Source organism: Malus domestica, chromosome 02 (genome assembly GCF_042453785.1).
Source record: "Malus domestica chromosome 02, GDT2T_hap1".
Classification (NCBI taxonomy): Eukaryota; Viridiplantae; Streptophyta; class Magnoliopsida; order Rosales; family Rosaceae; genus Malus; species Malus domestica.
Window position 1 is genome coordinate 33135965 of NC_091662.1, and position 16595 is coordinate 33152559.

General features: G+C 36.6%; 1 pseudogene; it reads left to right on the plus strand.

The window, feature by feature from the left end:
- Positions 1-572: 572 nt before the first annotated feature.
- On the plus strand, positions 573-6338 carry LOC103410819 (carboxylesterase 15-like; annotated as a pseudogene).
- The last annotated feature ends 10257 nt before the right edge of the window (positions 6339-16595 follow it).

Below are 16595 nucleotides of genomic sequence, written 5' to 3' on the forward strand. Positions count from 1 at the left end.
GTGATCTTAGTGGGAGAGATCCGGAAATGATCTATTTCTCTTAATTTCTACTATCACCATTGATCTCTATTTTTTTTTCTATGCTATTTGTTTTTCTATGTGATTCCTCTTCATTTATAACTGCTAAAAAAATGAAACTAAAAAAAAAAAAAAGATTATTAACAACTCTTTAAGGCAACTTAGTATTATAGTCTGATGATATTCCTCTTTACTTGTAAATAATAGATCTTCAGTTCGAATCTCGTACATGGCGAATTCGATACCAAATTAAGTTACTTATTATGTGACTTAGGTGTGTGAATATCAAATTTTAAAGATTCGGATTTGTTGATCAAGAGGCTCAGGTGCAAAGGATTCGAAGAGGATATCTTTCCCTTTTTACGTAATGTGGCATGATAAGAGTAATGTTATTCATACCATGTTTCACATTTAATCACCTTAGCATTATTTTTATCATTTTGGAGTCACACCTATGACATATTCCTATAAAAACTGGTAGCTAAATCCAAACTCTCTCACATTCCAACCTTTTTAATTCTTAATCAAATTACAGTTGCCATATTACCATCACCATGGTCAGTGAAAATAAAAGGCTAGTTGAGGAGGTGTCTGGTTGGCTCAGAGTCTTCGACGATGGCTCGGTCGATCGGGAGTGGACTGGACCTCCTGAGATTCTGTTTGTTTATACCATATTTAGGGCCTCCGTATTTAGACCTCGTAGAAATACTTGGGGTACTTAAATGTAATTATGTAATAAAGAAATGGGCAAATATGTAATAAAGAAATGGGCAAATATGTAATAAGTGAGGAGTCCTTATTCTATAAAAGGACCCCTCACCCGCACAATTGGAGGAGGCCAATTCCTAGGCCCTCTCACCCCCTTCTCAGAGCTCTCACTCTCAGTACTCTCTCTCCCTCAAATAAATACATAATCAGTGTGGACGTAGCCCAAACATTGGGGTGAACCACGATACATCTTGTGTTATTTACATTACTTGCACATTCACGGTCGGATTTACGTTGTTCCAAGATCTCCGATTTTGTGCATCAACATTTGGTGCTGTCTGTGGGAAACGACACAAAAAACTATGTCGGTTATCTTTCATTTTTTTCACCTCTGCCGTGAATCTGCAGAAACACCAAACCAAAATCCCAGTCCCATCTCTCTCTCTTTAGAAACCCAGAAATGGACACAAACACACAGCCATGTACAATCTAAGAAGAACAAAAATCTTGCTCTCAACATTGTTTCTAACTTCAAAAACTCAAACTCAAAAAGCCCAAAAATCCATTTCCAAAACCACATTCAAAAACAGGTTCTAGAAATAGCCCATTGGGCATGCCAAGACACACTTTACAAATCCCTCTGCCTTTCCACCCTTGCCACCCAGGACATCAGCCGTTGCATCCAACGGTTGTCCCTACACCTGACCCCTGATCACACCCAGTGGAGAGTTAAGGATGATGAACCCAGTGGTTTAAACCGGAACAGTGAGAGATTGAGCACCGGGACCCAGTTGTTGTCTGATGGTCTGCACTTCCGACAGATCTGAAGAGTTCCCGCCAAACCAGAGGCAACTCTCTCTCCAACTCCTTCGCATCCTCTTCTTCTTCCACGTCACTTCTTTTCCTGCCCTTTTTCAGAAAACCTAGGTCGCGAATCACGAGAACACCAAAAGCCACGGAGTCATCGCGCTTCTGCTTCTTGAGGTCTCTAAGCCGCTGGATTTAGAGGTCATTTTTGGGGATGGTGATGGGGACGAAAAACGAGTTCTTGAGGAAGTCAATGAGCGTCCGCTTCATCTTCCACTTGTCGACGGGTTTCGTCATAACTCCGGTCGGTGAGTACACCGCAACTTGTAGCGCCTCATCCAGATCTGGTCCGACTCCTTCCACCTCCCCCACGCAACTCAACCTTTGCTCCCCGCTGGCCCCCAGCCACCGCCACCTGGTACAGCAACCCCGAAGGTGACGACAGCGACGGCGGAGCATATAGGTACGGGTCAATGGTGGACGTGACGCCGTACAGGGCGAGGGTTGGGCCGGTGAGCCCAGTGCTGATCAAGAGTGGCGATCGTCACTAAGCTCACCCATAAGTTCTCTGACCTGAAGGCCATGCGCAACGCACGTGACATCTTCCTCTCCATCCCAAGACCCGACCTTTTCCTCTACAATGTCTTCATCCGAGGCTCCACCATTAATGCCGCGCCTTCATTTACGATTTCTCTCTACACCCATTTGCGGAAGAATACTAATCTTAAACCCGACAAGTGTACCTACGCTTTTGCCGTGTCGGTCGCTTCGGGGTTTATGGATGAGATATATACGATGTTGCTGCACGCCCATTCGATTGCTCATGGGTTTTGAGAGAGACATGTCGCCTTGCTGCACGCCCATGCGATCCTGCTGCAAGCCCATATTCTTCAACCATCAGCTGGTCTTGGCCTTTCTGTCTACAGAGGCCCCGCATTCAGATGAAGATCTCTCAGCTATTGCATTTCTCCAGCCAGCTCTCTCCATATCTCATATATTTTACAGCTGGACTACACCAGCTAGTGTCCAGATGCAATGGAAAGAAAAAGCAAAAAATAAAACGCAGTGGAAAGGAAAAGGAAAAGCAAGTCTGCAAGGAGGTGGAGAGACAGAGAAAGGCACAGTGGGAAACAGAAACCAAAGCAAAAGGAAAGCAAAAAGGAAAAGAGAAAAGAAAGAATTATGCTTTCTTTAGTTGAAAGCTGAAGCAAGTTGGTGCTTTCTTCATTTTGTCGACCACCCACAGAAAAGCTATGGATAGCAGGCACGCAAACCTGCAAAAGCAAGGAATAAACACCCCACCAGAATGATGTGATTTACTTTTCTTGGCATATGTATGATGTAATTTATTTTTCCTATTTTTCGGAGACATCTGTATAAACCCTATCAGAGGGTAAAAAAAAAAAAGGGGCAAAGCCCAAAATAAAATGGCTGGAATATTGTGTGGAGAGCGAAGGCCCATAAGCCCAAAATAGCTCAAACCAGGCGATCAAAAGTATGCCCAGTACTTTACAATTATTTGACAACTTGCCGCTATTACCACCAACCAGGTGATCAAAAGTACGCCCAGTACTCCACAATTATTCGGCAACCTGCCGCTATTACTACCAACCAGGTGATGAAATGTACAACCCGTACTCTAATATCATTTGGCAACTAGTCATTGATGCCACCAACCAGGTGATGAATGTACAACACGTACTCTAATATCATTTGGCAACTAGCCATTCATGCCACCAACCAGGTGATGAAATGTACAACCTGTACTATAATATCAGTTGGCAACTAGCCATTCATGCCACCAACCAGGTGATGAAATGTACAACCTGTACTCTCCTTTATGCCACCAACCAGGTGATCAAAAGTACGCCAAGTACTCCAAATTATACATGAGCATTACTCAGGTCATTCATACATAAACATTCATGAGCATCACTCATGACAATCATACATAAACATTCATGACCATCATTCATGTCAACATTCATGAGCATCACTCATGTTAACATTCATGAGCATCACTCATGACAACATCCATGAGCATCACTCATGACAATCAACATAAACATTCATGAGCATCATTCATGTTAAACAGCTTCAAAAGCTTCATTTACAAAACTCTAGCTTCAAAAACTTCATTTACAGAGCTCTAGCTTCAAAAGCTTCATTTACAAAAGCTCCAGCTTTGAAAGCTTTATTTACAAAGCTCTAGCTTCAAAAGCTTCATTTATAGAGTTCTAGCTTCAAAAGCTTCATTTACAAAACTCTAGCTTCAAAAGCTTCATTTACAGAGCTTCAGCTTCAAAACTTCACTTACAAAGTTTTACCTACAAAAGCTTCAGTGCAGGGTATACAAATACCGCCTCCGAACAATCGCATGGATTCAATTTGAAGTCTCCAGCCAACAGACTTTATTGACCGAAGACTTGGGGGACTACATTATGTACCATATATTGGGCCTCAACTGGGCCTCATGAAAAATACTTGGGGGACTTAGCCCATTATCTATGTACTGATGAGCGAACTCTTATTCTATAAAAGGGACTCCCTCACTTTCATTAGAGAGCCCTCATGAAAAATACTTGGGGGACTTAGCCCATTATCTATGTACTGAGGAGCGAGCCCTTATTCTATAAAAGGGATTCCCTCACTTTCATTAGAGAGCACTCATGAAAAATACTTGGGGGGCTTAGCCCATCACTTATGTATTGAGGAGTGAGCCCTTATTTTATAAAAGGAACTCCCTCACCTTCGTTAGAGAGCATCGCCGCCAGCTGAGCAACCGCCTCGCCATGAGCATCATTCCTAACCCATTATTCATGTACTGAGGAGCGAGCCCTTATTTTATAAAAGGGACTCCCTCACCTTCGTTAGAGAGCATCGCCGCCAGTTGAGCAACCGCCTCGCCGCAAACATCACTCCTAACCTATCATTTATGTATTGAGGAGCCAGCCATTATTCTATAAAAGGGACTCCTTCACCATCATTAAAGAGCATGAACTCTAGCCATCATTCATGTATTGAGGAGTGAGCCCTTATTCTATAAAAGGGACTCTCTCACCTTCAAACGCTACAAGCCGAGCTAACAAAGGCAACATAAGCCACAAGCCGAACAGCCTCGTAGCGTGTGCTACTTCTAGTTGAGTATCATTTCAGATTGAGTACTACCTCATATCGAGTATCAGTTCAAGACAACATCTAGTTACTTCGGCCCACACATAGACTGAATTTCAAGTCTCCAACCAAAAGACTCTCTTGACTGAAGACTTGAGGGACTACTGTTTATACCATATTTAGAGCCTCCGTATTTAGACATCGTATAAATACTCGGGGGACTTAAATGTAATTATGTAATAAAGGAAGGGGCAAATATGTAATAATTGAGGAGTCCTTATTCTATAAAAGGACCCCTCACCCTCATAATTAGAAGATGCCAATTCCTAGGCCCTCTCACCCCTTCTCAAAGCTCTCACTCTCAGAGCTCTCTCTCCCTCAGATAAATACATAACCAGTGTGGACGTAGCCCAAACCTTGGGGTGAACCATGATACATCTTGTATTATTTACATTACTTGCAGATTCACGGTCAGATTTACGTTATTCTAAGACCTCCGGTTTTGTGCATCACCATAGTTCATGGTGGAACCCGTGGCAGCCCACGATGAATTTGTTGATGGCATTTCCACAAAAGATGTTGTTGCCGACAAATCATCCGGCCTTCGCGTCCGAATTTATTTACCGGAGCGAAAGCCGGAGGGTTATGACACCAAGCTACCAATAATCCTCCATTTCCACGGGGGTGGCTTTTGCATAACTCAAGCTGATTGGTACATGTACTACCACATATGCACTAAACTATCTCGCTCCATGAATGCCATTGTAGTCTCTGTCTATCAGAGGCTCGCACCGGAGCACCGTCTCCCGGCTGCCATTGAGGACGGCTATTCCTCTCTCCTTTGGCTCCGATCATTGGCTCGAGGTGAGCAAAACGCCACGCCTCAGCCATGCAGACTATGACCGTGAGTTTCTTATTGGAGATAGCTCCGGAGGAAACATAGTCCACCACGTGGCGGCTCAAGCGAGGACTGCAGATCTGAGTCCCTTAAGACTTGCCGGCGGGATTCCAATCCACCCTGGTTTCGTTCGAGCGTAGCGGAGTAAGTCGGAGTTGGAGCAGCCTCAGTCACCTCTCCTTACCCTAGACATGGTGGACAAGTTGTTAGGGTTAGCCATTCCAGCGGGGTCCACCAAGAACCATCCCATAACTTGTCCGATGGGTCCCAAGGCCCCACCGTTGGATAATTTGAAGCTTCCGCCGTTCCTTCTCTGCGTTGCTTCCAAGGACTTGATCATAGACACGCAAATGGAGTACTTTGAGGCCATGAAGAAGGCCAACAAGGATGTGGAACTTCTAATCAACGAGGGGGTGACTCATTGCTTTTATCTGAACATAATTGCTGTGGACACGGACCCGGAAACAGCCGCAGAAACTGAGCGTCTGATTGCAGGGATCAAACAGTTTATCAAGAACCACTATGATTGAAGGACTTTGGCCTTCTCAGTTTTTATATAATTTTGGGTTTTGGTAACGATTTATTTATTTTTTATATTTTGTTCTTTGGTTAATGCAAGAGAGGTGTGCCACACATGTTTTTTAGATCCGCATACAAAAGTGAGGGATCCCATGGATAAGATGATGAGATATATATTGTTGGAACATTATCGGCTTCCTAAGTTTTTTTTTTCTTCTTTTTTCTTTGCAGAAGTGTTTACTAGCCCAAAGAGTGTCTTACGTTATTTTTCTTTATTGTCATACCTTTTGATTGTTTTCAGACTGCGAATGTCTTCAATAAAATTACCAATATATTCATGTTCTCACGTTTGTGGTTGAAGGGACTTTTGGCTATATTTATTATTTACCTATGATGTTTTAATAAAGCATTTTATGTTGTAAATATTATTTATCATGTCTAAGTGAATATGTAATTAGTTAGTATATTTTTTTTTATGAAATGCTAAGGCTCAGTTTGGTATTGCATTTTTTTTATTTTACTAAAAACTGCTTTACTATAAAGTTAAGCAGTAAAAAAATGTTTGGTAAAAATAAAATATAATGCTTATTTTAAAAGCAATGGTTTCAGAAGGTAGTTTTTAAAAGCACAGTAGCTTTTAAAAGCAGTATATTGGTTGATTTTAAAAGCTGCTTTAATAAAGAGCAGAGTTCAATCTTTAGAATATTTTTAAATCTTGTAATAAACTCATTAATTTTAAACAATGACATTATTTATCCTCCTAGACATTGCTTTTACACTGTTATATTTTTAAATCTTGTAATAAGCTCATTAATTTTAAACAATGACATTATAACATTGTTTTTACACTGTTTTTTATACTTACCACACTTTTGAAAATACAATTTATCAAAAGCTCAACTGTTTTATTTTATAGTTGATTATTCTTAAAGCACATCAGAAGTAATTTATTAAAAAAGTACAACAATCTCAAACTGACCCTAAGCCTATATATAGACACTCTAATAAGAAGGAAATGATACTCTCATTTCTTCTCCCATACTCTCTCTCGTTTGTCTTTATTCTATCTTACTCCACATTTTATTTTCAACACGTTATAACTCTTATACAAATTGAGGTTTTATTTGTGCCAAGTTTCATTATCTATTCTAAAATTGAGGAGGGATTTGACTGTAGCTTAGCTACAGTCAAATGATTGACACTCGATTTTGCTTTATTTACATCACTACCATCATATCTCTGGCTGGGTTGGAAGGGTAATTATTACAACTTAGAAGGGTAATTTTGTCCGTGGGTTTGAGCCGAATTTCACTTTATTTACAAAATTGCCACCGCCTTTTCCTTCCCTCTTTCTCTCTCCCGACTCTCTCGGTAACCATCCATCAAATCCCCATCCTTCCCTTTTCTCACTCTGTAAGTCTCATTTCCTACAACCCTAGAGCACCGTTTCTCTCAAATTTGACTCAGGGAGAGAGAGGGAAGGGGGACAGAAGGGTTGACAGGTTGGAGGGAGGGAAGGGGGACAGAAGGGTTGACAGGTTGGAGGGAGAGGATCGTCGGGATTTAGGGGAGAGGATTTTCGGCAGGGAGGTATGGGTTTAGGGAGAGAGAGAGTAAGGGAGAAGTATGGGGTAGGCGGATTTCCAGGGATTTCTTTTCACCCCTTCACTCACCACGAACCCACCTTTCCCTTCTTTTCTTCCGTCCTCAAATCTTCTGATTTCCCTCTCACAAAATACCCACCAAGGAAACCCTACTTTTGGTTTATTTTGGGATTTTGTTTGCGCTCTCGATTTTCAGACGACGGGCCAATTGGTTGAGATTTGGATTTCTTCTCCTTTTGTCGAAACGCACAAATTTTGTTTCGGTGGGATTGGTCTCGAATAGCTGCGTGTGTCTACCCTTTCCAAGGTATGGTGTTCACCGATGGCATGTTTTAGTGTGTTTCTGTTTTTTTTTTCTTTGTTTTGTATTTCTAATTTATTGTTTGCTGCTTGACAATGGTGATTGTATGTTTTAGTTTGGATGTTTTTCTGATTTTGGGTTGGTCAGTTTTTTTGGGCTGCTTGAGAAAATGTGATCCCATGTTTTGACTGAGTGAAATAATTAATAGATAAAAAGAGTGGAGAATTAGTGTCAAGAGTAGTGATGGAAAAAATGAGGAAAAAAATATAGATGTGGAAGAAAAAGGGGGGGGGGCTGGAAATCGAGCAAGGTGAAGAGAAAAAAAAATAGGGGTTAAGTGAGCAGCCAAAAGAGAAAAAAAATGAGGGGAAAAGGCTCAATGTGGGGAGTGGGCAAAAGAGAAAAGCAAGGGAAGGGAGACAGAACAGGAACAAGGTGTGGTTTTGTTGTTGGTTTTATCCAAATTTTTGATTTGGCATTGGTTTGAAGCTTATGTGTTATTAGTATAGTCTAATTTAGTGTTGGTTTATCTAGGTTTGTAGCTAATTTAATGTTAATGTTGATCTAGGCGTTTTAATTTGTTGTGAACTTATATGAGTTTCGTTTTTTAATTGTTATTTTACAGTTGCTAGGGATGACTTTGGCTTTTATATTGGTTTGGGTATTTTTTTTTTCATTTGAAGATTTAGTGTCATTATACACCTTTGCACCACTGTTTGTTCTGTTTTTCTCGGTTTCTGTATATATTGGACTGTTCTTTTTAACTTAATTAAAGTTTTTGAGACTTAATTGAATGAAAGTTTAGTGTGTGTTTTGGACTAATGGTTTTGTGTTGTTATGTGGGTTTGTGAAGATGGATAGATGTGTGGCTCGGTTGCAGGAGCTGCAGTACACAGTTTCGGGCGGTACGAAGGTGATCTCAGGAGTGAGTCTCCGCCCTGGGAGTTCTAGAGGTTATCTCAGGGCTAGCCTCCGATGCAAACAAGAAACTGCAAGGTAATTGAGAATCTGATTTTAATTTGATTTGTACAAACCAGGAACAAAAAATCCCAGCTTTTGCTTGAATTTGAAGTTTTTGATTTTGATATTGGAACTGAAATGGGTCTTTTGATTTATGCAGGATTAAAGGCTCAGCCCCTAGAAAATCTCCTGTTGGCAAGTTTCCAGCAAAGGCAGGAGGTATCTCCCTCTCTCTCTCTCTCTCTCCCTAAAATCATAGACGTATGGCCAAATGTGTTTTTTGACAAGAAAGTTTATCCTTCACTTTTTTCAAAGAACAAAATTGAGTTTAGATTCAAAATCTGAACCTTTTGTTTTTGAAAATACGACATTCTAAACAACAGAAGCTCATTACTTTTTGTTTTTTAATAAAGCCATTACCAGTTTCTGAATTGATTCTACATTTTACTCTGTTTTTATGCCTAATACCGTTTGTTTTCCATTGGGTAGCTGTATAAGTTTTCCATAAGCTTCGATCATCTCCCCAATAAACCCAGAGCCTCCTTCTCTCCCGCTAAGCAAAAGAAAATCAAGGAGGCCTGCAACTTCGTATGCAGTCCGCCACTGCAAATCAGTCTGGAAACTGGATTCAAAGGTAAAACACACCGATGTCTTTGATTTTGGTCTCTACTGCACAGTTTGACAGACAAATGATAAACCTAACACATGCATGCTTTGATTTCCTTGGTAGGTCATATTTTTCACTTTCTGGATGTGCAAAGTCTGGATAGTACACATCACCGGACCAAACCTTTATCAGGTAAGGAATTCCATCGCGTTTGTTGAAAATATTTGCTTCCTTTCCTCTCATGTATGTGTATGTATGATTGTATGTGTGTGATTTTAGATTGTAATGCATCACAAATTTGTGGCATAAAAATTGACATTTGTAGACTTACCCTTTGTTTGGTGACTGTGATAATTGAGAGAAAGGAAAATAAAATTTCGAAGATTGATGCTTTTATGTGATTTCTTGGCTCTTTTTTTTCATATGATTTTCATTGTATGTGTGCCCGTGTATGTCTCTTCTTGAAAAATACATGTTGAAAATGGGAGAATTTTGGACATGACACGTTTAGAAGTGAGGTTTTCTGAATGAAGACACTTTTATGATTTGTTTGTAATTTGTTTTGCAAATGGGTAGGAATGTCATTCTAAAAGGATATTGGCAGGAGAGGGTGGAATGTCATTCTAAAATATGTGTAATTCAGTTCTCTCATTTTCTATAGCAGAATTGCGGATTTCTAAATCGAAAAGGAGAAATAAACACTATAGAAGTTTATGCAGAAGGAGCATGTAAAAGAGAAGCACAGGTAAAGGTTTATGAGGTCAGTTGGCTGTTTTCTTTTTAGTGTTTTCAATTTGTTCCTTTTAGTCTGGCTGCAATTTTTTAATCTCTGGTTATGCATCAATTTCTCTGCTTCTTTGTAAATCTTGCAGGTGAGGACAACACACTTATCAGGGCAATGTCGGGATGTTTTGGCTTGGGTGGAGACATGGACTTATGGAAGAGGTGAAGTAGCATAGGTTTCTGTCATTAGCTTTATCTGTTCTATGCATCTCTGCAATCTTACAATGCTCCTTTATTTAATTGCAAGATGTTGGGGACCGGTTACTGGAATACAAGATTTGGAACAAAAGTGGTTGACAATGCAAGAGTCGAAAGCAAGTGTGAAATTCGCATTGAAAATGACAGGTGAGAATGCTAATCATATTCTAAAAAAATGTTGGGTTTCCTGATGAGTTCTCTAGCTGAATTCAAGAGGCTAATTTAGTGATTTGGAGTTAATTTTGTAAATTTATTGAATAAAGTTATTTGTTATTTAGCTTATCTTGCGTTTGGTTTGGTTTTAGGAGAGGGTTACGCATGATCCGTAGGTTCATTCAACCTCGCTGTTTTCGTTAGAATCACAATTAAGGTCAGTTTTTCCAACAGTTTTTTTGCTTTTTGCTGCATGTTTGTGCATGTTTGGTCTCTGAGATTTTGTTTTTAGTCACTGTTGATTTGTAGTTTATGTCTTCCTTTAGCTACATATTGACACATGTTTATTCTCAGCATTTTTTTGTTATGGTAAGTGGTTTGGGGAGTTCTGTATTATTATATAATCTTTGGGGCTATTTTAAGTAAAAATGAAATGTTGACATTGATATAGCATACGGCACACTTAATTCACACTCCTATATTCGGTTTTCATGTTTCCATTGCAACACTCTGCATTTCCGAGCCAATGAATTTTTTGATAAAGATGTACTTAAAGCAATTACATGCTCTATCAAGTATGTTTTATATGTGGTTGTGGTAGTTGCAAGGAAATGAAATATTTGTGCTGATAATTGGTAGTTTAAATATATAGAAATAGAGAAGAATTATAAATGGAGCACCTAGGATATTTAACATTGTTTTCTTTTCCATGTATTTTTTCTCATGTTTAATATCTGCTTTTGCTTATGCATATGATTCAAGTGCTATTTTTATTAGTGTTAATTTTGGGTTGCATATCAACAAACTAACCCAGTTAATTTTGCTTAGTGTTCATGTATAACGAGAACTCTCATTGCATCAACTTGAACAAACATTCTTCTACTTAGTTGCTTAGCTGCTGCAACAAGAACAGGAGAACTCTCATTGCATCAACTTGAACAAACATTCTTCTACTTAGTTGCTTAGCTGCTGCAACAAGAACGAAACACTTTTTATGTTTTTTTGTTTAACTGCTAAAACAGGTGACTGGCCTCCAGGACATATATTTTGCCATCTTAACTTTAAAGGCAATACATATGTAAAATGCATGTTGCTTAGGGAAACAGAGCATTTTTTGCAACCACATCTTTTGTAATCAGCTCGGTTGAATGTATATAAAAGTTAAGCTACTTATCTTACCTACACCGATCACTCATCTATCCTTTTTGTTCGTTCATGATTATGTTGAATTTTTTTTTCAGGTTAAATGTGTCTTATTCATGTAGTTAAGGCTGGTGCATTCAAGTCCCGCAGCAACGCGCGGGCATTTTTCTAGTTATCTCTATATCTATGGATCGCTATCACAGCTGTCATGTTTATATCATTATTCATGACTTTTGCCTAAATTGGTGAGCGAACAATTTGTGGTGCACATCAAGGAAGTCTTACATATTTAGATGCTATATGATAGGGAGATTAAATTTTTAAATCAAATTTGCAAATAAAATGATGTGTTATCAATATAAAATAAGCATGGTAATTAACACATAATAATTCAATCTTCAACATCCACATCATTTGGTTTACAAAAATTAGTTTAGAAATTTGGTATTCCTAACATTACTCAGTATACCCATTATATATAATATATACATCCTATACTTCTTATTAATAATAACTAGCGTGATCTTCATTTGCAAAATAATGCAAGAAATTAAGGCTGCATTTATTAATTTTATAAGGGAAAATTTTGATATGAGTCTAATTTTGTGAGCCTTTATGAGGTATAGTCCAATTTTGCTTGGTTATTTTTGAGAAACGGTACGATATTCATTAAGAGGCAAAGAATACATGCAACCTGAGGATAATGTGCATACTGGGTCTCGATAAAAACCTTGCCGAGACTTTCAACTCGGTCTAAGGGAAAAAGAGTGTCCCGCACAACAATGTAACCTATCCTCAGCTAAACAATAAATAAATTACATTCCTTCCTCAACTAAAACATCATGGAGTAAGTTCGAAGGCTCCTTAAACCACATAAGAACTCCCAATATCCATATAAGCAAGGCGATGAGCTGCTGAATTACCCTCTTCTGCACATGATTAAACCTCGGGAAGAATCTAACATCGTTTATTACAGGACCCAAAGGTGAGCAATCTTCCTCTTGATCCTTCATTGTTGTCAGCACCAAGCTAGAATCACCTTCAAATATAACCTTCCAACTAGACTTGGCAGTTTTTGACACGACACGAAAACGACACGAAAATAACGGGTTTCAGGTCAACATGATAACTTATCGGGTCACTATCGGGTGACCCGTTAAGAACCCGTTAATAACGGGTTCTTAATAGGTATACACGCGAGTAACACGTGGGTAACCCATTTCGACCCGTTAAGAAAAAAAATATTTTAATAATTTTAAAGTTTAATTACTAAAAGATTTATTATAAAATACAATAGTCATATTAATATATACAATATATTCTATATTAAATATATAGTATTGTATTATTGTTCTATATAAATTATAAAAAAATTAAAAAAAAGTTTTAGTCATTATTTATTTTTATTATGAGAGTTCCTTATTATCATTACTAGGATAAATTTTACATAACATATTCTTGTCCAAAATTAAAATATACTGGTATAGTATTTGTATATGCAAGAACTAAGAAGACATACATACAAGTATGAAAAATGTGAAAGAATATATAAACACTCGTGATTTATCATTATTCCTCTACGAATAGATAATTGTTACACTTATATTATCGTTTAGATTTTTAAAATCCTTCAAACCCTCATGAATAATGTTTTTTATTTGAGGGAAAAATTAATAAAATTAATAATAATTATTGTAGAAGTGTAAAACATGTAAAAAATATATATATACAATCACTCATATATAAAAAAATGTAAATGCTTTAAATTAAAGATCAAATTTATTCATTACATTCTTATAGGGTCGAGGAGTGTATCTGTAAAAAATCATCAAAATTGAAACTCAAATAACCGTTAAATTGTGATTTTTCGTTTATAATCGTCGAAAACTTTTGTTCCGTTACGTAATCTCTGAATGTTTATTTTTTATGATTTTTTACGTATGCGATCTCGGAATGTATACAAATAAGTTTGACGGTTTGATCATTGAAAAAAGTTTTGTAGAATGCATATTGCGTCAAAACAGTAGATTAAACAAACACTTAGAGTTAATATTATACTTTTATTAAGTATAAAATAAGTTTTTGTGGTATCCACTAGTGTAAATACTTTAAATTAAAGATCAAATTTATTCATTACATTCTTATAGGGTCAAGGAGTGTATCTGTAAAAAATCATCAAAATCGGAGATAAAATAATCATTAAATTGTGATTTTTCGTTTATAACCGTCGAAAACTTTTGTTCCATTACGTAATCTCTGAATGTTTGTTTTTTACGATTTTTTACGTATGCGATCTTGGAATGTGTACAAATAAGTTTGACGGTTGGATCGTTGAAAAAAGCTTCGTAGAATGCATATTGCGTCAAAATGGTAGATTAAACAAACACTTAGAGTTAATATTATACTTCTATTAAGTATAAAATAAGTTTTTATGGTATCCACTAGTGTAAATACTTTAAATTAAAGATCAAATTTATTCATTACATTTTTATAGGGTCAAGGAGTGTATTTGTAAAAAATCATCAAAATCGGAGCTAAGATAACCGTTAAATTGTGATTTTTCGTTTATAACCGTCGAAAACTTTTGTTCCGTTACGTAATCTCTGAATGTTTGTTTTTTATGATTTTTTACGTATGCGATCTCGGAATGTGTAAAAATAAGTTTGACGGTTGGATCGTTGAAAAAAGTTTTGTAGAATGCATATTGTGTCAAAACAGTAGATTAAACAAACACTTAATATTATACTTCTATTAAGGATAAAATAAGTTTTTGTGGTATCCACTAGTGTAAATACTTTAAATTAAAGATCAAATTTATTCATTACATTCTTATAGGGTCGAGGAGTGTATCTGTAAAAAATCATCAAAATCAGAGATGAAATAACCGTTAAATTGTGATTTTTCGTTTATAACCGTCGAAAACTTTTGTTCCATTACGCAATCTCTGAATGTTTGTTTTTTACGATTTTTAACGTATGCGATCTTGGAACGTGTACAAATACGTTTGACGGTTGGATCATTGAAAAAAATTGCGTAGAATGCATATTGCGTCAAAACGGTAGATTAAACAAACACTTAAGAGTTAATATTATAGTTCTATTAATTATAAAATAAGTTTTTGTGGTATCCACTAGTGTAAATTCTTTAAATTAAAGATCAAATTTATTCATTACATTCTTATAGGGTCGAGGAGTGTATTTGTAAAAAATCATCAAAATCGGAGCTAAGATAACCGTTAAATTGTGATTTTTCGTTTATAACCGTCGAAAACTTTTGTTCCGTTACGTAATCTCTGAATGTTTGTTTTTTATGATTTTTTACGTATGCGATCTCGGAATGTGTAAAAATAAGTTTGACGGTTGGATCGTTGAAAAAAGTTTTGTAGAATGCATATTGTGTCAAAACAGTAAATTAAACAAACACTTAATATTATACTTCTATTAAGGATAAAATAAGTTTTTGTGGTATCCACTAGTGTAAATACTTTAAATTAAAGATCAAATTTATTCATTACATTCTTATAGGGTCGAGGAGTGTATCTGTAAAAAATCATCAAAATCAGAGATGAAATAACCGTTAAATTGTGATTTTTCGTTTATAACCGTCGAAAACTTTTGTTCCATTACGCAATCTCTGAATGTTTGTTTTTTACGATTTTTAACGTATGCGATCTTGGAACGTGTACAAATACGTTTGACGGTTGGATCATTGAAAAAAATTGCGTAGAATGCATATTGCGTCAAAACGGTAGATTAAACAAACACTTAAGAGTTAATATTATACTTCTATTAATTATAAAATAAGTTTTTGTGGTATCCACTAGTGTAAATTCTTTAAATTAAAGATCAAATTTATTCATTACATTCTTATAGGGTCGAGGAGTGTATTTGTAAAAAATCATCAAAATCGGAGCTCAAATTACCGTTAAATTGTGATTTTTCGTTTATAACCGTCGAAAACTTTTGTTCTATTACGTAATCTCTGAATGTTTGTTTTTTACGATTTTTTACGTATGCGATCTCGAAATGTGTACAATAAGTTTGACGGTTGGATCGTTGAAAAAAGTTTTGTAGAATGCATATTGCGTCAAAACGGTAGATTAAACAAACACTTAGAGTTAATATTATACTTCTATTAAGTATAAAATAAGTTTTTGTCGTATCCACTAGTGTAAATACTTTAAATTAAAGATCAAATTTATTCATTACATTCTTATAGGGTCGAGGAGTGTATTTGTAAAAGATCATCAAAATCAGAGCTAAAATAACCGTTAAATTTTGATTTTTCATTTATAACCGTCGAAAACTTTTGTTCCGTTACGTAATCTTTGAATGTTTGTTTTTTACGATTTTTTACGTATGCAATCTTGGAATGTGTACAAATAAGTTTGACGGTTGGATCGTTGAAAAAAGTTTTTGGACCGCCAGCAATAGATAATTTTGTAGTAGTGAAACCTTAAATTTATTTAACCGTCAATTGTTATTTACACTTTATTCTTCTGACTGAATTTCATTTTTAAAATTTTATTTTTTGAAAACATGATCATCTGGCGGATGTAAGAAGATGATATCACGTTTCGATATTTACGGTTAACTGAAATATGAGTCAATGTCATATAATTTGTAGAAACTTTATAAACATCAAGCAATATTTTCACTAACCGTAAAACTCTAAATATAATATCAACGATCCAAACCGTTCATCTACCTGCACCTTCTAATAGATCATGTTTTCAAAAAAGAAGATCTAAAAAAACCAAATTTGATGAGAACAATGAAGCAT